This window comes from Periplaneta americana, chromosome 16 (assembly GCF_040183065.1).
Source record: "Periplaneta americana isolate PAMFEO1 chromosome 16, P.americana_PAMFEO1_priV1, whole genome shotgun sequence".
NCBI lineage: Eukaryota > Metazoa > Arthropoda > Insecta > Blattodea > Blattidae > Periplaneta > Periplaneta americana.
In genome coordinates, this window is record NC_091132.1 from 153,160,368 (window position 1) to 153,181,439 (window position 21,072).

General features: G+C 34.1%; 1 protein-coding gene and 1 non-coding gene across 2 annotated transcripts in view; one reads left to right on the plus strand and one right to left on the minus strand.

The window, feature by feature from the left end:
* The first annotated feature begins 6,575 nt into the window (after positions 1-6,575).
* The window catches only part of LOC138691372 (ankyrin repeat domain-containing protein 1-like), a 35,397-nt gene continuing 20,900 nt past the window's right edge, over positions 6,576-21,072 (plus strand). Inside the window, exon 1 of the mRNA XM_069813277.1 lies at positions 6,576-6,789. The gene's annotated coding sequence lies outside the window, so the exon portion shown is untranslated. The remainder of the gene's footprint in view (positions 6,790-21,072) is intronic.
* TRNAF-GAA (transfer RNA phenylalanine (anticodon GAA)) lies at positions 17,486-17,557 on the minus strand. The gene has a single exon. It is a non-coding gene; the product is annotated as a tRNA-Phe (tRNA).

Below are 21,072 nucleotides of genomic sequence, written 5' to 3' on the forward strand. Positions count from 1 at the left end.
TTCCATCTAGTGGCCGCCCTCTGCACTACGTCATACAGTAGATGTCTATGAAAGTAGGATTGAAGTCCACACATGTGCTGAGGTGCACTCGTTATGAGTGACTAGTTGGCCGGGATCCGACGGAATAAGCGCCGTCTTAAATCACGAAGTGATTTACGCATATCATATAATATATTATTTTAATGTACCGAAGTACATATGATATTTCCATGCAGATATTCTGCGTCATCATACGATGAAAGAGTAATGGAACGGAGAAAAATTCTCTCCGGCGCCGGGTTCAAATCAGAAAACAATAAATTACTGGAATCAAAATACATGCATGTTATTTGTGAATTATAAAGATTTCCTCCGCACTTTCTTCACAGAAAAAGCAATGATGATATTATCAAAGTCGATCTGACGAAGCATATCAGACTCGATGCAAAGAAACATAATTTTCAAACTTATTCATTGTTGAAACAAAATTGAATTTTGAAAGCCAGGCTATGTTTTATTTGGTTTTTTTGGTGGTATAATCATCACGAGGGTCATTCCATACAAAATTTTAAAATTTGTAACGTCAAGTTCTGGATTTTTTCAATATTCTAGTAAATGAATGTCATAATAATAAATAGTTAAATGGCCTAATATGAACTTCATCTCACCAATGGTTGAAAAGTAATGAAGGGTGAAATATTCGGGGAGTTGATATGTAGATTATTGTTTAAAATATTATTAAAATGACATGCTTCATTGTATCAATGTAAAAATTCTACCAATACAATGATGACTCTGTATATTTAAACTTGCTTATGAGTTATTATGGATTTTTACTTCGAGCATGTATTAAAACTTACAGTAAAATAAAAAATGTTAATATTTTGAAATCGAATATTTTTTTTACTGTGCTCTTTTTTTTACGGTGAGATATAAAATGTCTTAATCTCTTACAAAAATGTTACGATGGGATCTCTAACACTTTGGAAAATATTAAATAAACCAGAATTGCAAATGATGTCATTAAGGATCAAAGTCGCGTGCAGTGTATTACTTCACGCGCTTATACCAGACACCCACACGCGTGCCTAGCGATCGATATGACAAATGCCAGGTGTTGCGAATTCCGCTCAACGGTACGCTAATAGATTTCACGTGAGAGTTTGTTTTTTTCCTGTTATAATCTCAGCGCAACTTTTTCCCTTCAGTTAAGAGGTGAATTTGTTCTGTTCTGTTATTGTAACTTTTTCCCTTCAGTTTAGACGGCGATTTTGATCTGTTCTGTTACTGTAAGTTGTAAGTGTTCAATATGCCTAAATTAAAGACGAAAAGTTGGAGTCATCTGTAGTGTTGCAACACTTTCGGACTTTAAAAACATTCGTCACAAGTCTGTAACAGAAAAGTGACAAGTAGCATGTGTAAAAATGTCCCGCATTTAGTGGTAGGTGATGCTATTTGAGAACGCTTTTGCCATAAGATTTCAAAAACTGAAATAATTAGTGAAGTTGCTGGGACTGAAAGTCAGGTCGACAAATCAACAAGCGAAGAAGAATGTTTACAAACAGAGGCGGGAAATTCAACAAGAGAAGAAGCATATGCTCCTGAACGTAAGGAACTATAAATGTATCTATCAGAAATCTACCAGAAATATTGACGTCATTGTTACAGATAAATTTAATAGAAATTTAGTACAGGGAATGGACGACAACTGACAGGGCCAATATGATTTTAGTGAAAAGTGACTTTGTAAATTTCATTAATAACTTCATTGGTTGGCTTAAAAAATTCAAGATACTGTACAAAACAACATTGTAAAGTGCCAAGCAAATCATTTAAAGTAGCTGAAAAATGAAATAAAGCCCTGTGAGTTCATTATCATTGGTGATTTTTAAGAGAATTACAGTTTCATTATTCAGGATGCTACACAAGGCCATCACTGGAGTACTTCTCAAGCAACAATACACCCATTCACAGTATATTACAGAAATTCAATTGGTGGTAATTTAGAGAACCTTTGTTTTTCAGCAATTTCGGAATGCTTAGTTCACGATAGTGCAACAGTTCATTTTTTAAAGGAAAACGACAAAGCATCTGAAACAAACACATACCGAAATATCTAAAATATATTATTTCAGTGATGGAGCAGCTAGCGAATACAAGAACGAAAAAACTCCGTTAATCTACTCAATCTGGAACACGATTTTCAAATACCTGCGGAGTGGCATTTCTTTGGAACTAGTTACGGTAAAGGACCCAGTGACAGTGTAAGGGGTAAACAAAAAGTCAATCTGAGGATTGTAGCACAGTTTAGTATACCCGTATACAGTTGCGAAGCTTTAATACTTAATAAATATGCATACATAGATAGCTGCTGACCACCAGGATCGCTACTATCGCCTCAGCACAGATCCTTTCCCGAGCAGACGATAATGTATGTTCGGATTTTCTATTTCAGTGTATGGAGCTCAGTGAATTATTATATTATAACTTTATTGCGAATCATTGCTAAGTTTTATTTAGTGTAGGCTAATGGGTCCATAAGTTCCGTTTACTTCTTATTGCATAATTTGTTGCAGAAATAATTACAAAACTCTGTTATTTTAATGCGAAGAGAATTTTACATGTTAACATAATCTATTCGCATCAACATTTTAAGTTTAGAATGGAAGCTATTTTGAGGTTTAATAAAAAAGAATTTATATTGTGATTTTAATTTAGCACATCTACCTTCCTTAATTGTAGATAGAAAATTTACCATACCACTCCTATGAAATTAGCGTACGTACGATTGTGCTACTTCGTATCTTAGGAAGTAGATAAATACAATAATTCATTACATACTCGATTGTAGTATTAAAATACAGACAGATTGAATGTGCGGCGTATCATACATGACATTATGCTTAATTATAACGTATAATTGCGAATATGGGAATATAAATAATAACCTATAATTTCCATATGACATAACATAGGCCTACATATGTAATGGCAGGGCATTGGAGACTTTGTAAATCTAGTTGCTCTAGTAATAGCGCTGTGAGTTTATCGTATTTCAATATATTCAAGTGTCCGAAGGCCAATAAGACAGCACTCATAAAGCGGTGGAACTAGCGCTGAGGTATTTCCTGCGATTTCGGAAGTGGGAATCGTTGAATTTATAAGAGATTTTTTGTGGAGGTGCAGGTGATCGTATAAGCAAGACATAATAAAAGCCAAAACTAACCAAACCTAACCTGTCACAGATCCGTATAAGCAAGGAACTACCTCTGCGCTAGTTTAGCCTACTAACATACTACATTAATCAGACTTCAGATTGGAGTACCGTTAGAAACGAATAAATACAACTGAAATAGAGACAAATTGCATTTCCAAGTTATCACACGTAACTTATGCTTAATTATAATGTATAAATGCGAATATTGAAGTATTGATACAATAAACATAACCTATAATTTCAACATATCAAAATATCCGTGCGGTGTAACTGAAAATTATTGAATCGTGCATAAATGAATATACAAGAATTTCGCAATATTTAATCCAAATAAAGTCAGGTATTACACATACGAACAACGTAATTTTCACACCAAAAATAATATTACCCCTTCACTCGCAAGTGAATTATGTCTGAAGTGTCTCATAATCATTGTTTTAAATTTATTAATGCAATTACACTACATTTTAGACAATTATATGTTACTCTTTATGCATTGCAACTAATTTATATGGTTGAAACGCCACCCTCCGTGATCAGGTAAGCGAGTCACATGGTTTGCCTATATTAAATCACGATGGCAGTGACACAGTCTATCGTTCCTAGTACTCGCAGCGCTCCAAGCGGTTAGCAACTATCGCGAGAAATGCAAAAAATCATCCCTAGCTTCACAACTGTATATATTAAACTGTGATTGTAATAAGAACAAACAATTTCTTACATTTCAGAATCAATCTCGATCGCCAAAATGTTATAGGAAATGGGATGAATTTTCTTAAAGAGAACTTTTGTTAAAGGAAGGGAAATCCTATGTCACTTATATTTTAAGGTGAGAGGCTATGAACACAGAAAAATATTGGAAATAATATTAATGCGAAATGAAAATTTCCAAGGACAATAAAATTGTTAGGGTCAGATAGAATTCCTATCATCAAACCAATTGTGGATAGTAATGTTATAGATTGTCATGGTCCCTCAATATCAGTATTTGAATATCCTCCGGAGAGTAAAGGACATATTGAGAAATACAAACAACATTTTATTCTTTGAGTTAGAATCAGATATTAATGAGGCAGTATGCGAATTTGGTAGTGAAATTGCACGAAAATCCTTTGATTTGTAACCAGATATTGATAAGGAAATATTTTATGATTGTTTCAACATAGTGTTTTAAACAATACCTACTATGAAACAGAATCCTCTGACGAGTGTAGAAAATAACTTAAGAAGTATCCCTAGGAATGTCCGAAAATACTGATTGTTATTGTTGCTAGGACATTTTCACTCTTACTTTTACCTCCAGAGTCCTGAGTATATTTCATACATGATTATAATATAAGATGTATGTGCAGAGATCCGAAGTATAGTGTAATATACCTGCATTTGTGCCCTATCTGTAACCTGCAGAATGTTTTCAGTATTTTTCTTCATGTCAGTGACATTTTTTTAATGTAGAATTATATTTAACTTCAAAAATGAAGCAACAAATGTCACAGGATTCAGGAAGTTAAAGTATTGTAATATTTGCAAAAATTCAGTTAAAAATGTCATTCTGGTAATGACACGACGTTGTTTGTTGAATTAATTTGTAATTGTTGTAATGTGTATATATGGCTTTCACAAAAATGCCAGGGAGAAGGACAGAAGGCAGTATAATAAAAAGAAGTATGAATACATTGTAATTTACACAGTTTACTGTGAACAGCTTCAGTCCTCAACTTAAACAGTAAATTTGGAAATATTTTGAAGAATTGTGTACGAAAGAATATAATAAAATTATCATCATAGTAGTGGCACAATTGATTTTAAAAAATGTTAGGATAATAAAAGGGAAACATATTTATATTTGTTAACAAAATATGTTAAAACATTATGGCTAGCACGAGACAGACTGGTTACCGTACGTTTCCCAGGGAAGTATTCAATTTTTTAAGTTATGAACCGGTATTTGAATTCTGTAAATTAATTTATTTTAAACTACAGCAGAAGAAGTGTTAGCAGGTGATAAGGGAATGGCTGCCTATGATTATTCAGTGAATCGATTACCAAAATAGAAGGAACATAATAACGTCTTTTTCTTCTCAGGGGGATAAAAAAGTATGCGAAATTTATTAAAAGCAAAGAACCACAGTACTGTATATGAATTTCTTGTTTGGTAGTAACCAAGTATAAAATTATAATGAAAATACTTATTTGGAAAGATTTTCTTGGAAGAACAGCATAAATCATATTTCAAGGTTCTCTGCTAAAACTTGGAGGATACTTAGGCCTACTTCCGTCTCGTATTTCATAATAATTATTAATTATTAATTAATAGGGATGGCTGAAAATGCAGTATGAAATTTCTGTGAACATTAAGAATTTTTAAAAGAAGAAGAAACACAGAACTGTTGCATTAGAGAACACTCAAACGCATCATAAAACCATTATAGATTACTTCAGACAAAACATTCTTGAATGGCGTAGCTTAGTATATCAAAGAATTTCACACTGGCTGTTTAGAAAGTTACCAACTTTTTCGATTGAAATATGTCCCCTATATAATATATAAATTATACTCATACAGTACATACAACTGTAATAAACATGTACAGTGGCAGCTCTTAAGTTCGACATCCTATAGTTTGACTGCTTACGTAGGAGAATTAGACACTCACCTGTAGGGCACTAAGAAATGGGTTTGCCATGTGAATGGGAATTGGTTCTGTGTGTTGTAGTGATATTTTAGTTAAAGGAAAACAGAATATTTTATTGATTAGGACATCTATATTGATCACTGATTTTAAATTAATGACCTCTTCTTTTTCTATTTGAGAATTGTTCTGTTTGTGGGACGGAACTGTCGGAACTCAGTGTGGTACATTTTCAGCCATCCCTATTAATTAATCAGCTTGTGTAAGTGGAAGATCCAAGTTCTAGTACCACACAAGTATCGGGGCGGACAGGAAATGCAAGTACAGTACTGTATTCTTTGATGGATAACCAATAAGACTTTGTATTCATTTCACCTGCCACACCCACTACCATTATTGGACTGAACTTTCAATTCTGTTTTGTTGAACTTAGGAGAGTCTACTGTATTGATGAAATGAACTAAACGATAATAAAAGTGAATTGTGATCAAGAGGATGTGTGTTGATAATAGGTCAACCTGTTTATATTAGCAGATAATGGCGAAATTAAGGGACTAATCAAAATTTGGATCTTATATGAAATTTACTTCTATTACAATCGTATGGTGAATATTACATTTCATAAACCTCGGAGGGCATGTTGGTTACAACTGTAAAACAAAACGTGATGCACTATTTTTTTCTGTTTGATATGGCTTTCTATTTTTTATTTATTATTGCGTTGTGTAAGTCGAGATTGTGCCATCTGTTACAAAAATAAATCTTACACAGTTCAAGTTTAGAGGAAGTTCAAACGAGAAAAACAGTGCAATCTTTTTACACCAATGTTTAATATTCAGTTATAAATACTGGCGTCATCGGTCTGTGCTTTTAGTCATCATCACACAACAGCCGAGTTTTCAGAGTCAAGTTCAGCAGAGGCGAAGGAGGAAAACTGTGGACTGTATCCAACCAAGTTCAGTAAGTGTTAAATATATTCTCATACCCAGATTATTAAATTCGTGTTTGTGTTAATAAATCTTCAACAATGCATTTGATCTTCCACTTACACAAGCTGATATATATTTTATGCCTTCCAAAAGTGTGTGCATATTTACATCAATTGTTATAGATAAATCATTGATATGTCTAAGGCGCATATTGCAACACTGATTGAAAAATAAAATTGCGTACCTAGAATGTTTTCCTTTCAGAAGAAATATTATGTTATTTAAAAAAATTTCTGACGCTAAATTACAAGTACAGCGAAAAGTCCTATTAGCAAAGACGCCTAAATTATCTTAACCATACATTTCCAGAGATATTAGTGGCGATGAACAGCTGTGCAGTTTAATACCGTTAGAAATCATTTCTAACGCTTCCTATCAAATTTTATGCAAAGTTCTGTGCAAGAAGAGAAAATAAATAGCTAAAAGTAGGGACATATATAATCTGTAAGTCCCATTCGGTCGAATGAAAATGTTTATCATTATTATTTGATAAGGTTCTGTTTTCATTGATTTATAACAGAGTGCTTACATCTTAATTATTGCTATGAGAGAAATGTTTAACATGGAAAGCTTTAATGAAAACATATACCGATAAAATTATGTCATTTTATTGTAATACAATGACGTCACTCGGTATAATGGAGACAGAATTGTAAGTGGTTTCCTACTGGGTCTGTCTCCCTCTATTCGTTACTTTATGTTCGTTCAATACTTAGTACAATTATGTTTTTTTTTTTCAATTTTTATTCTGTTGGAGCTATAGTTTGAGAATAAGGTGTAGGAAAATATTTGGGGCTAAGAGGGATAAAGTTACAGGAGAATGGAGAAAGTTACACAACACAGAACTGCATGCATTGTATTCTTCACCTGACATAATTAGGAACATTAAATCCCGACGTTTGAGATGGGCAGGGCATGTAGCACGTATCAGCGAATCCAGAAATGCATATAGAGTGTTAGTTGGGAGGCCGGAGGGAAAAAGACCTTTGGGGAGGCCGAGACGTAGATGGGAAGATAATATTAAAATGGATTTGAGGGAGGTGGGATATATTGATAGAGACTGGATTAATCTTGCACTGGATAGGGACCAATGGCGGGCTTATGTGTGGACGGTAATGAATCTCTGGGTTCCTTAAAAACCAGTACATAGCTATAGTTTGATCTTAGTAATCATCCAATTTCGTGTCAAAAATATAGAAGAACCGACAGTTAAATAATATTGATAAAGGTAAGTAGATTATTAGCACAGTTTTGGCTACAATCTAAACAAACAAACGTTAATAAAATTCACAAATTCTGAACTATTCTTATAATTCATTTAAAAAATTGAATTAATATTTCTATAAGCATTTATCAATATGTTCACATGTAAAATGATTTATTTTGGAATTTTCAAAATTATAGCCTTCAAGTAAATCGAAGACTAGTAGCCTACAACACAAACGCCTGTCCCAATTCTGCCAGATTTATAACTTTTCCACTAGTTCTATCGGATTTTAGATACTTAGCGTATCGAGTAAATTACAAAATGATGACTATAATTAGCAGTTTCCATAATACGTTCGGTAAACAGCCAGGCAAAAATGAAATTTTCCTGAATCATTATGCTGGCAATGTAACGAAAATATGTTTCTTTGTAATATGAGAACTTAAGTAACAGCTGAACTCTGCATATTAACTATTTCTCTCCATTAAGCAATACAACTTACTTGCTTCATTAGAAACGGCTTTTAGAGATATGATGATAGAGACCGGATTAAACTTGCATAGGATAGGGACCAACTGATTAAAGTTAAATCCAGAGAAATCGCAAGCAATCGTAAAGGGACATAATCGTCTACGGAGCACTCTTGATAGTAGTACTATACCACATTTAATATTGAATGGGATTATTGTTAAATACAGTGAATTAGTTAAAAATCTTGGCATTTTTATGGATAGCGATCTAAATTGGAACACTCAAGTAACACACATTTGCAAAAAAATATTTTCTCTACTTCACTCCTTGTTTCATATGAAAGAATTTCTACCACTTACTCTAAAAAAGAATCTTATTCAGACGCTTGTAATGCCCCATTTTGATTATTGCGATTCCTTGCTAACTAATGTAAGTTCACTCTTAGCTGAGAGACTACAACATGTTCATAATGTGTGCATACGATTCGTCTGCAATACTCGTAAATTTGACCATATAACACATTCGCTCCAGTTACTTTCATGGGTGCGTCTGAAGGAACGAAGAACAATACATTCACTGTCTCTTCTGTTTAGAATCATACATACTTCTACTCCGAATTATCTGTTATCGCGCTTTCAATTTCTTACAACTCTTCGAAACCGACATCAAGCACTTCTTTCTATCCCTCATCATGGAACGTCTTTATACTCTTCTTCCTATACTGTAGAAATACCTCGCCTCTGGAATTCGTTACCTAATGACGTCAGGGACTGCCGGACTTTATCACAATTCAAAATTAAATTGGAAAATTTTGTCTCAGTTAATGTTTTTTAGGTATTGCTAGAAGTATTGATTTGTGTTTTTTTTCTTTTTCCTTTTTAATCTAGATTAAAATTGAAAGTTTCTTGTTTATGTTAGTTAATTACTTAGGATACAATTAATTATGATACTTAATCACTCATTTAAAGTTTGTGTGACTGCAACCTGTGTATATTTTTGTGTGGCTTTACTTTGTATATAGTGTTTTTTTTCTCTCTCTCTCTTTATTTTTTGTGTAGCTTACTTTGTATATAGTGTATTTTTTTCTGTTTATTTCTATTATTGTGTTTGTATTCCTGGTGTTGTGGAAGAGAAGGCCTGATGGTCTTAACTACACCAGAATAAATAAATAAATAAATAAATAAATAAATAAATAAATAAATAAATAAATAAATAAATAAATAAATAAATAAGTCAGTAAATAAATAAATAAATGTCTCACGCAATCATTGGGATTTGCTTAAATTCCCTGTCTCCCTCTCTCTCCCTCTCTCTCTGTTTTGGTAAAAGTACTTCCTGAATTATTTTAAAATTGTCTAGAGATGGATGATACATTGTCAGAAAGCCACGTTTCGGTCTACGGAGAGCTAGGATGACTCGTAAGCCGAACTAGCGCTCGGTTATTGGTTCTATTCCAGTTTGGTCTATTTATTGGCTGGTTTTAATCAGTAATCATACGATTATCAGTGTATGGCGAATGTCAAATGAACCCATGAGTAATCTTGCAATTCATCTTACTGAAAATGTCACCGATTTTTAAAACTAGACTAATTCTATTGACACTATTTCGTTAATATTGCGATATGATACATTAAGCAAATTTATTTGCCTGTGGAATATATAAACGCTTTGAATCAAATAGACAAAAATTCTCTGAAAGTTCCATGCCTAATTTAAACGATACAAATATGTACAAAAAAGAGACAGGATATCGCTATGGTTCCGTTTAATTTCTGTACGGATTTAAGATAATGTAATTGAATACGGATTAATAAGTAAGTACAATTTGCTGTACATTTAAGTGTGTTTAATGAATGGAATGAAATAACTGTCAATACTTGTGAATAATAATAATAATAATAATAATAATAATAATAATAATAATAATAATAATAATAATAATAATATTAATAATATCAGTAATCAAATAATAATAATAATAGTAATAATAATAATAATAATATTAATAATAATAATCAACACGGAAGATAAGGTGTAAAACTGGCTATGCTGAAATTTTTCTCACCATATACTTTTTTATAAAGCAGATGTTTCTCGGCTTTTCTATCTGCAGGGAATGTCCCAATTTTCAAATAAAAATCCCGAGTCCGCTCCGATTGAAGGCGGGACGCAAAAAGTCTCTTCTTTAGAAAATTGATGTCACTTTTATAATTTTAACATTACCTAGTAATTATTTTCTTCGAGACCTACATAATTTCATTAAATTTGAATCAATTTCCTCAACAATGTAGGTTTTCATGTAGGAAAAATGAAGATTTTTGCAAGTGTAAGGTTTGAGACAGCCAATTCAGTATGAAATACGATATTTCTAAACATTTAGAAAGAAACGTTCATCAGAAAATATGCATGGCACAGAGAAGGGAAGAAAGCTTGTTGAAAATGTTGAAGTCCAATGAAAAATATGTATACAGGGTGTTAAAAAAAGTATGAAATATTTTAAGAGGTGCTAGTATGCATCAAAATATGTAAATAATGTCTAATAAACATGGGCCCTACAACACATACTTTCTGAGACCTGAACACTTGTTCACAGAAGATCCTCAATGTGACGTCCATTCATGGCAATGCATTCCTCTGCCCTTCGGCATAAGGAATCACGCACTCTTTGAAATTTGTTTTAATACTTTAAAAGAAAGTCCTAATAACGATCCCCAGTTAATTTCTGTGGTAGCACGTACGGCCCTATTAATCTATGACCAAGAACACCTGCCCATAAGTTGATTGAGAATCGGTGCTGATGCCTTATTCCTTCAAATCCATGGGGATTTTCATCAGCCTACACTATATTGATTACGAAAATTCACAAAACCATCTCTGCCGAACCCCGCTCATATCCGCAACCAGACTTTTGTTTTCAGTATTCCTTGCGACGTATCAGTATTCCATGCCAGGGGTTACGGTATGATTATCTGGTAGTCTGCTATATTGTAGGGCAGAAAAATGCATTCCATGAATGGACGTCACATTGAGCACCTCCTATGAACAAGTGTTCAGATCTCAGAAAGTATGTGTCGTAGGACGCATGTTTATTAGACATTATTTTCTTGTTTTGATGCATACTATCACCTCCTAAAATATTGGATACTTTTTTTAACATCCTGTATAAGCTCTGAAAGTGTATACTGTATGTTAGATGATGGGCTTGGACCTGTAATATGCTAAGTCACGAAATAAATATGAATTTAGGTATGAATAAACTTTGTCATTGTAATCACTTTGAAACTTTGAAATTTAAATATTTTATCACATGTGATGTCATCTTTTAGAATTTGTATTTTACAATTAATAATAAACAGCTGGGAAAATCTATATCTATATTTTATATTCTCTTTTTTCTGTACAATCATTATATTTTATTGTCCATTCTGTCCGTAATCATATCACCCTTCCTTTAAGACTCCTCTGGCAACCCTGTTTTCACCCCAAACAGAAAACAGGCATAACAATATAAATTATTTGTCTCAGAGCGTCCTATTAGTCAAGGATATTTATTATACAATGAAGATAGAAATTTTCTATTTTATCTTTCTCCATCCACTATTTTACTTTCGATACGTTGTAAATAACTGGATACGCTATAAGTGACTAGTAACATAGACCGTTGTTCCAACCAAGAAATGCATGGTTGCAACTCGTCTAGAAGCGCCTCTGGTACAGATATTGAAAAACAATTTTTGTGACAGCTGTTCAAGACAATATGGAGTATTATTCCATTAAAATTAGATTTTTAACAATTGTAACATAGACCGTTATTCGGCCCAACGCTTCAATTATTGAAGCTGTATCATAAGTGCGAAATATTGTTGTAAATAATTAGAATGTAAGAATCATTTGGTGATTGTTGAGAATTTGTGCAACATTAATTAAATTTGTATAGAGAAAATAAAAACTCGACAAAAGTTCTTGATGTAACGAATGGTCGGATAAAGATTAATATCAGTTCAGTTTAAACTAACGAAGATATTCATAAACAAGGATGGTGTACAATTTACCTTCACTGAACACTGTACAGGTAACAAGGATCGATAACTTACTGTATTTCGGAAGAGTTGGTATTTTCTACGCTTTTTAATTTTGTATTAAAATTCTCTGTAAGTTATTTGAAAGTGTTGTTACATATTAGTATACTGTATACTTCAAATTATATGCGGCAAATTAATAAGGTATAATGAATATGGTATAATGGAATTAAATAGAACTGTTTTGAGAGATAAATCAGAGAAGGGAATTAAACATACAAGTCTAAAATAATAATTAATTCTTTATTGTTACAGAATGTTGAGAAAAATAATATTTGAAGTTGAATATTGGAATGCGTAACTCAGGAAAACGGGATACGTTATAATAGTAATCTTGGAGGATATTGTAGAGGAAATACCAACAAATGTGTTTTTAATGGTTTGTTGCGTAACATTTAGGGCAGAGGATTAGGCTGTAATTTCATTTAATTTCTACTTTTATTTGTTCTGCTACGCGGCGCATACCTTGGGCAAGACTCGTCACCTTTAATATAACCGGATAGAACACCCCAAGCAACGTCATTGTGGCATCTGTGTAGGCGAGAAGCACTTTATTTTCGTCAACATTATTTTGATATAAGTTAGTATACTTTCGGTCCAATGTTGACAAAATGTGCGATTGTTTCCTGGTTTGTGTTCGGTAGTGTCTTTGTTTAAGTAAGCTCGGGATGTAGCATATGAATTCAATATTTCGGCAAATAAATTCACAATGTAGGCTATCGACCAAGATCGCAGTCGTTTCGTCATCCGATATCCAGATATGTTAGTCTCCAAAATCTTGTCGGATTCTGTTCATTGCGTCATCGTAGGTTGAGTCCAAGTAATTTTTACCCACAGTTGACTCAGAAGGGACCGATTGGTGGCAGTATTTTTCAAGAAACGCTTTGAATATTGGATTTCCTAGTTTCCGAAATGGAATGTTAGCTGCCACAACAGCTTGAGATAAGTCACCATAAAACTTATTTTTTTATACTTCAGATGATGGTGTCAAAAGAGTTTACTTAATTTCAAATATCTGTTCGACATTTGCTTTATGTAACGGTCATTGTGTTTGCTGAACTATATGCGACATTTTATCACTGGAAACCTAAAAAAGAGAGAATCCTGTATAGTGCGCAGAATGTAAACTATTTCATACTTTAAGATGATTTGAAATCAATATCATCTGCTAGATATTTGCTTACTTTAATATTATGCCTATCGCATTCATTTAATAATGTCGTGAAAGAACACTAACTCTGAAACAAAATCAAGAAATAACTACGAAAAAATAAAACATAACAACTAACCTCTTTGTTACATGCCTGGCAGAATATAATTTTTTCAACAGTCGAAAAGTTTGTAAAATCTTGAAGCCACTGCCTTATACGGCTTTCTTTGGAACTCGCTTCTTTCGGCCTTGTCACCACTGCACTGACATGAAAACTGAACTCAACTAAAGAAAAGACTTTTACAAACAGTTTGATATTGAATTTCGAAATCCTAGCGTATTTCAAATTACCAAAATGTGATTGCGCCCATTGTTATCAGTAAAGTTAGCTAGATTCAAACATCAATCATAGAATCATTCTCACTCACAGAGAGAGAAAGAGAGACAATATAAATGAGAAAAGTAATTGTTGCAGTTTTCACAAAATATAACTTGGATCTTTTTAATAACACTTCACAAACAGAGACAAAAAAAAGAATAAAACTTAGATGTCTATTTTCAAATTGGGGAAAATAGGTAGAATCTAAAAAAAAAAAGGCACTCTCAAATAGCATTTTTAAGCATTTGTTGTGTAGTTTTTCTGGACATCTCTAAGGCGTTTGATCATATCTCTCATCAACACATTGAACAAACCCTCAATGCTATGCCTATACCTCCAAAACTCAAGACGCTTATAACATCGCTTTTAATAGGAAATTCTACTACTATCACTATTAATAAAACTACAAAGACAGCCCCTATAATGATCAAGCAAGGAGTTGCGCAGGGGGCTCCACTCTCACCAATTCTATTCAATGTTGCCATTGACTTCGTGATGAAGGAATTAAGCGAAAGTAATATCTCTGGAGAATATGGATAGAATATATCACCTCAATTAAATAATCTTTCCATTCTGCATTTGCGGATGATCTAGTATTATTGTGTAAAAATAAATCTGCCGCTCAATATTCAACATCGCTGACTATGAATTCCTTAGCTAGAATTGGTCTTGAAGTAAACCCGCATAAAAGTAATGTTATACACCTACGTAAAGGATGTCTCTGCTCTGATTCCCTCACCTTGATCGATGGACAAGAAATATCTTGCATCAAATCGGATGAAGGTATAAGATATCTTGGCATTACTTTTAATGATGGAGTAAAATTTAATGCGGCGCAACTAATTGATACACCGACAAAAAATCTTAATCAGCTGGTCACTTCACCCTTACTCATGCCTGACCAAAAGATAAATATATTAAATGAATATATCTGGCCTCAGTTGGTTTACCCCTTCCAATGTGCTCCTTTAAAAGATCTTAAAGTGAAATTTCTATCTGATATTGACAAATTATTCGCACCGCTGTTAAGGAAATAATTAACATTCCTACTGACACCCCGGATGCTATGTTGTATGCACCAAGAAGATTGCGAGGTTTAGGAGTATTTAAAGCCCAGTGGGAAGCTTACCTTCAGCACTTAAGTATTTGTCAAAGACTTTTACACGTTGACAACCCTCATGTAGCAGCCACTCGAAATCTTCCAAACGAAATTGAACATTGCATCAAACAATTACCAATTACCTTCGATTGCTCTGAACGTATTTCTTCTCAAAAACTAAGAAAAGCATTACGTGCAGATTCTTTTCATCAATGGAGCAAATTGAAAAGTAAAGGTTTGGGAGTTGTTTTCTATTCTCACTGGAAGAAAGGTAATTCGTGGATCTCAACCAAAAAGGGACTTTCGAGCAGTCAGTGGACGCAAGCCATTAAGATGAACTGTAATACAGTTCTCTTATCGCAGCTTCAATCCGTCAGAATGCTTCCTATGAGGTTTATGAGGAGGTTGGTTGCGTCTCTTCTGATGGCTCTACTAGACGTGCTGATATCATCATAATTGATCGGTAGAAGGATAAGGGTGTCATTCTTGATCCCACAATACGTTTTGAGATGCATGAGCAACAGCCACAAGAGGTGTGTCGTGAAAAACAAGTCATCTATGAGCCTTGTTGTCAGCATCTTGGAGTACAATACCACATTACACATTGTAAATTTTTTGGGCTCATGTTCGGTGCCCGTGGCACGATCCCACGTGAAACTTTAGATCAACTTAAACAATATAAAATTTCTGATGCAACGATTGATGCCATAGGATCTCAAATGTTAAAATCATCCTTAGCTATAATTAGTAATCATTTGTACCCAACAAAATTTTTATTGTAAATGATTTCCTACGTTTTCTTATCTTAATGTTTTTTTTTTCTTTCTAAGTGTCACAAAATTGTTTTGTTTACTTATTATTCTTTATGAATTGATTAGTAGGCCGATCTATCGAACCCTTATTTAGGGCGGCTTTTGTTTATACAAATTATCTCTGTTCACGAAACGTGTAAATACGGTACTAAGTCCTTACGTTATCAATACAAAAATAGCTCCCTCCCCTCTAAAGATCCGCGGTCTAGACTTCCAACCGTAAGGCGAATGTCAGCTAATCTATGGCGAATCTTCGACCTCATCTCGCCAAATACAATCTCACTATCACCAACCACATCGACACAAAATAATCTGTTACAGTAGTTGATAAAGGGTCGTTAAATAACCAAGTAAAAAGGCTGAATATGTTCATAAATATATCAATACAGCAAAATGCGTGCGATATTTGTTAGTATCAATTTTGACTTCACCGATGAAATGCTGACTATAGTACTGTCTCACAACCGACCAGCATCAAGATTGAAGTGGAGACTTGAAAATACAGGACGATTGGCTGCACAGCAAATGTCAGTAAATTAATGAAAATTTATCCATTATCAATTTCTACAAAGTATAGACATGTATGAAGTATAGATAGGCGCCATCTACTTAAACAGTTCAATTCTGGTGTTCAATGAACATAAGAAAGCAAAACAAAACTAGACGATTGGAAATTAGCGCTCTAGTAGAAGAATTTGGTTTGGTAGTGTGCACTTCATATGGACAGAAGAAAATGTATTTTGTTAGAAAGAAGGAGCAATAGTTCATTTGAAAGTCTTATATTTTTATTGTCACTGATTGTAATGTGCAGAGACTCGTGATGCACGCACTCCATAAATATTTAATATTGTTTAATATATTTCAGTAAATAATTTTTTATCTCAGGTTCAATGGTTTTCTCATTGAATGTGTAGGAAAAATGTGCTGATTCCTGAAAATTATTTAGTTTAATTTATCCCTAGTTAAAATCATTTTTACTGCATATAAGCTGCATTCAAATAAACATTTTGTTACTATTGTTACTAAATTTAAGTGGTGTTTTGTATATGAGTGCTACTCCTGTTATTCATCGACGTATACACACAGGTACACTGGAAAATATGACTAGATGTAAACACACAGGATTGGATCATTAGGGGAAACTACTTCACTGCAGCGTGAACTGTTAACTCGCAGCTTGCTCTCCGTATCAATCGAAGCTAGTAAGATCGACGTAAAACTAACTCGTACTCAAAGTAACCAAAAGCAGGAAAACTTATAATAGCCTATTATATTTGTTTGTATCAGCATCTCTCAGAAAGTGATTATCAGATTCGCACTATGTTTTGTAAATTGAAGCTATGATATGCAGACCAACACAAGTCCACTGACTAAATACATATTTTAATATACCGAAGTACATATGATATTTCCATGCAGATATTCTGCGTCATCGTACGATGGAAGAGTAGTGGAACGGAGAAAAATTCTCTCTGGCACCGGGATTTGAACCCGGGTTTTCAGCTTTTCATGCTGATGCTTTATCCACTAAGCCACACCGGATTCCTATCCCGATGTCGGATCGAATCCTCTCAGTCAAATTCCACCTCTTGGGTTCTCTCTAGTTCCCTGCCCTCTGCACTACGTCACAGATGTCTAAGAACGTTCGACAATGTCCACATATGTGCGGAGGTACACTCGTTATGAGTGACTAATTGCCGGGGTCCGACGATATGCGTAAATCACCTAGTGATTTAAGACGGCGCTTAGTCCGACGATATGCGTAAATCACCTAATGATTTAAGACGGCGCTTAATCCGTCGGATCCTGGCCAATTAGTCACTCATTACGAGTGCACCTCCGCACATATGTGGACGTTGTCCTACATTGGTAGACATCTATGACGTAGTGCAAAGGGCAGGCCACTAGATGGAACCCAAGTGGTGGAACTTGAACTGAGAGGATTCGATCAGACATCGGGATAGGAATCCGGTGTGGCTTAGTGGATAAAGCATCAGCACGTAGAGCTGAAAACCCGGGTTCAAATCCCGCTGCCGAAGAGAATTTTTCTCCGTTCCACTACTCTTTCATCGTCCACTGACTAAAATTTTGGGATAATCAGTTTATGTATATCTCTGAACTTACTAACACTACCGAACTATTTTTTCACAAAACTATAAATTAGGAATATTTTAAGCCAGAAACAATGTCGGCAAGTTATAAAAAGCCAAATTTCCCATATCTTTACTCAATTGATAAACATGTTTTTGTGCTGTTTTGAATGTCATTGCCACAAGAAAGAATTTATTGGGGAAAAATACTGAGTAATGAATGTTAAATATTTGTATTTAATATTAGAAATGCATTTTAAATGTATCAATAATATTTAAAGTTATATAAAATATTATTTCATTATGTTCAATTAGAGTACTTGGCATTAATCAGAGTCCCACACTTCACTACCAGATTCATCATTAACACTTTGCTTATTTGCATATTTCTGAATAAGGCTTTCATAGCGTGGTAGGTGATGAGGATTAATTACAGACATACTTTTTCATATCAGCAGTCTTTACAGGTTTCAGTTTTATTTCACCTTCATACAGTGAGTGAGATGAAAGTAAAGTGAAAGATTATTGAAACTTATGTAAGGCCTATACATAATTAAGTAGGTTGTATTGTAAAATTACGTATTTTATTTATGTTTTATTATTAATTGTAATTATTGTGTTAAATTGTATTGTGTATTCTTATTGTATAATTGTATTGTGTATTGTAAATTTTATTGTGTATTGTTTATATTGTGTATACCACTGCCACCGGGTGCTTGCCCACTTGCAGTGTAAATAAATACACATACATATCCCATTTTAAGGGAAGCGAGATCAATGTTGCACTTCCCTTTAAATTGAAAGTTTTCGGTAACAAAGCCACCTGATGTTGTGCTTACAGTCAAGCTATTGGATCTGTATTCTATTCTTTTGTAAGATGTGATCTTTCATTTTCCCAACCTTTTTGAAAGTGGCACTGGTGTCTTGATTATTTGGTAATTGGAGAATTAAGAGAAAGACTATCAATAGCCAAGCGAGTAGAGCAACAAGTTAATATAAGTAGACTTAATGTCATGAAATTAAAGGATGAGGAAACTATGCAACATTATCACGTTGAAATTTCAAATAGGTTTGCCACTTTAGAAAGCTCCGATGAAGTTGAGAAAGAGTTAGATGTTAATAGCATGTGGGAAAGTATCAGAGATAGTATCAAAATTGCAGCCGAGCAGAGCATAGGATTATGAAACTAAGATAAAGAAACCGTGGTTTGATGAAGATTGTTGCATGATAGTAGAAAGAAGGAAACAGGCAAAATTGAAATTCTTACAGGATCCAGTTGAGGCGAATAGAGACAATTATTTCAATGACAGACGGGAAGCAAGTCGTACACTGAGGAATAAAAAGAGAGATTACTTGAAGGAAAAACTGAATGAGGTAGAAACAGACAGTAAGAATAAAAACATTCGAGATTTATATAAGGGTACAAAGAAAGTATTTAAGAACGGATATCAGGCAAGGGTAAACGTGATCAAGGATGAGAATGGTGACTTGCTTGCAGAATCTCATCAATCCTGAACAGATGGAAGAAATATTTTGGGAAATTATTCAGCAACATCTTACTTTCTGATGAGGTAACGTTTCCGAACACTAGTGTGCCGTTTTATTTCGGCACATTACTTTTATTTTCTTTTCTCCTTTCCATTATTCGTATTTCGTTGTGGATTTAGTTTACCTCAGTCATCACAGATGGCTTTTATCTTTTCTCCATTTTCAGTCTTACCTTCTCTTTTAGATAACTTGTTTCTTTTCTTCTATTATAGCTCAACTATCTTTCACGCACAAGGAGCGAGTAGTGTATCACGTGATTTGGCTTGGATTTATGATTGGATATTTTGGCGAGGGAGCATAACACTTTTGATTTTAGGGGAGCATAAATTTTTAGTAGTAGCGTCAGTCTATTGGGATGGCTCGTTGAAGAAGGATGTGTTGACGACGTAATTAGCTGGAGAGTAGCGGGCAGACCTACGAGCAGTTACGTTGTGGTAACCGGGGTTGTTGGTTGTGGGAATTCGCGATTGGATCACGAAGGTGGAAAGTTCGGAAAGTACGAGCATTGAAGTTGAACGGGAATCGAACTGGGTTCGATAATCTTTACAGGCAGGAGTGCAGCCGACTTGGAATTATAGTGAAGTGAGAAGGTAGGAAAGCGGTTCACTAAATACCGGCGGGTATTAGATATGTGCGTCTTAAGCTTCTAGCTGTGATGTGACACCAGACCAACCGAGAATCGAACGAGGCCGTTTATTTTGTGTTTATAACGGTCTTCTCTGTTTGTGAAGTAATACATGGAGTGTGAGACCATACTTGAAAGCGAAAGTGAGAAAGCATTGCTGCGTTGACTGTGATAGCGTCCCGACCAGATTGTAACAGGTTTGGTGTATGTTTACAGGGTTGGTTATGTGTAACATAACAGTAAGATATCAACAACGTGGAGTGTTTGTACGTGGTCTTCCTCAAACTGGGCTATACTAATTGTAGGGAGATTCGTAATTTAAAGTTATGTTGTGGGAGACAAGTTTGATTTTCAATATCTATTACTGATTTGTGTTGGCGAAGACAGATGGCATTCCTAGCTCTAGTTTTGACGAACGCCAGGCCAATGAATGAATAGTAACAACTAATTTACTTCAAACGTAAATTATCAGTGACTGGAGTTTTAGTGTGAAGACGCAGTACCGTCATTTTTACTGTTGCATTATTAATAAATGTTTCTTTGAGGGAATTTGAGTTTATATTATGTGTTTTTCCTCAATTACCTTGACAAGCAGATTACCATCCCGATCATAACGTTCTATGGCAGGGTAACTCGATACTTAGAAATATTGTTTATTCAGTATTTTTAACAAACTGTGAGAGTAATCAACCTCAGGCCGTTACACTAGTAGTGTTAGAATATGCCTACATAATATGCATTATTGGCCTCTTCAAAACGGGAACACCAAATGTATGAAAACTTCATTTTTTTCA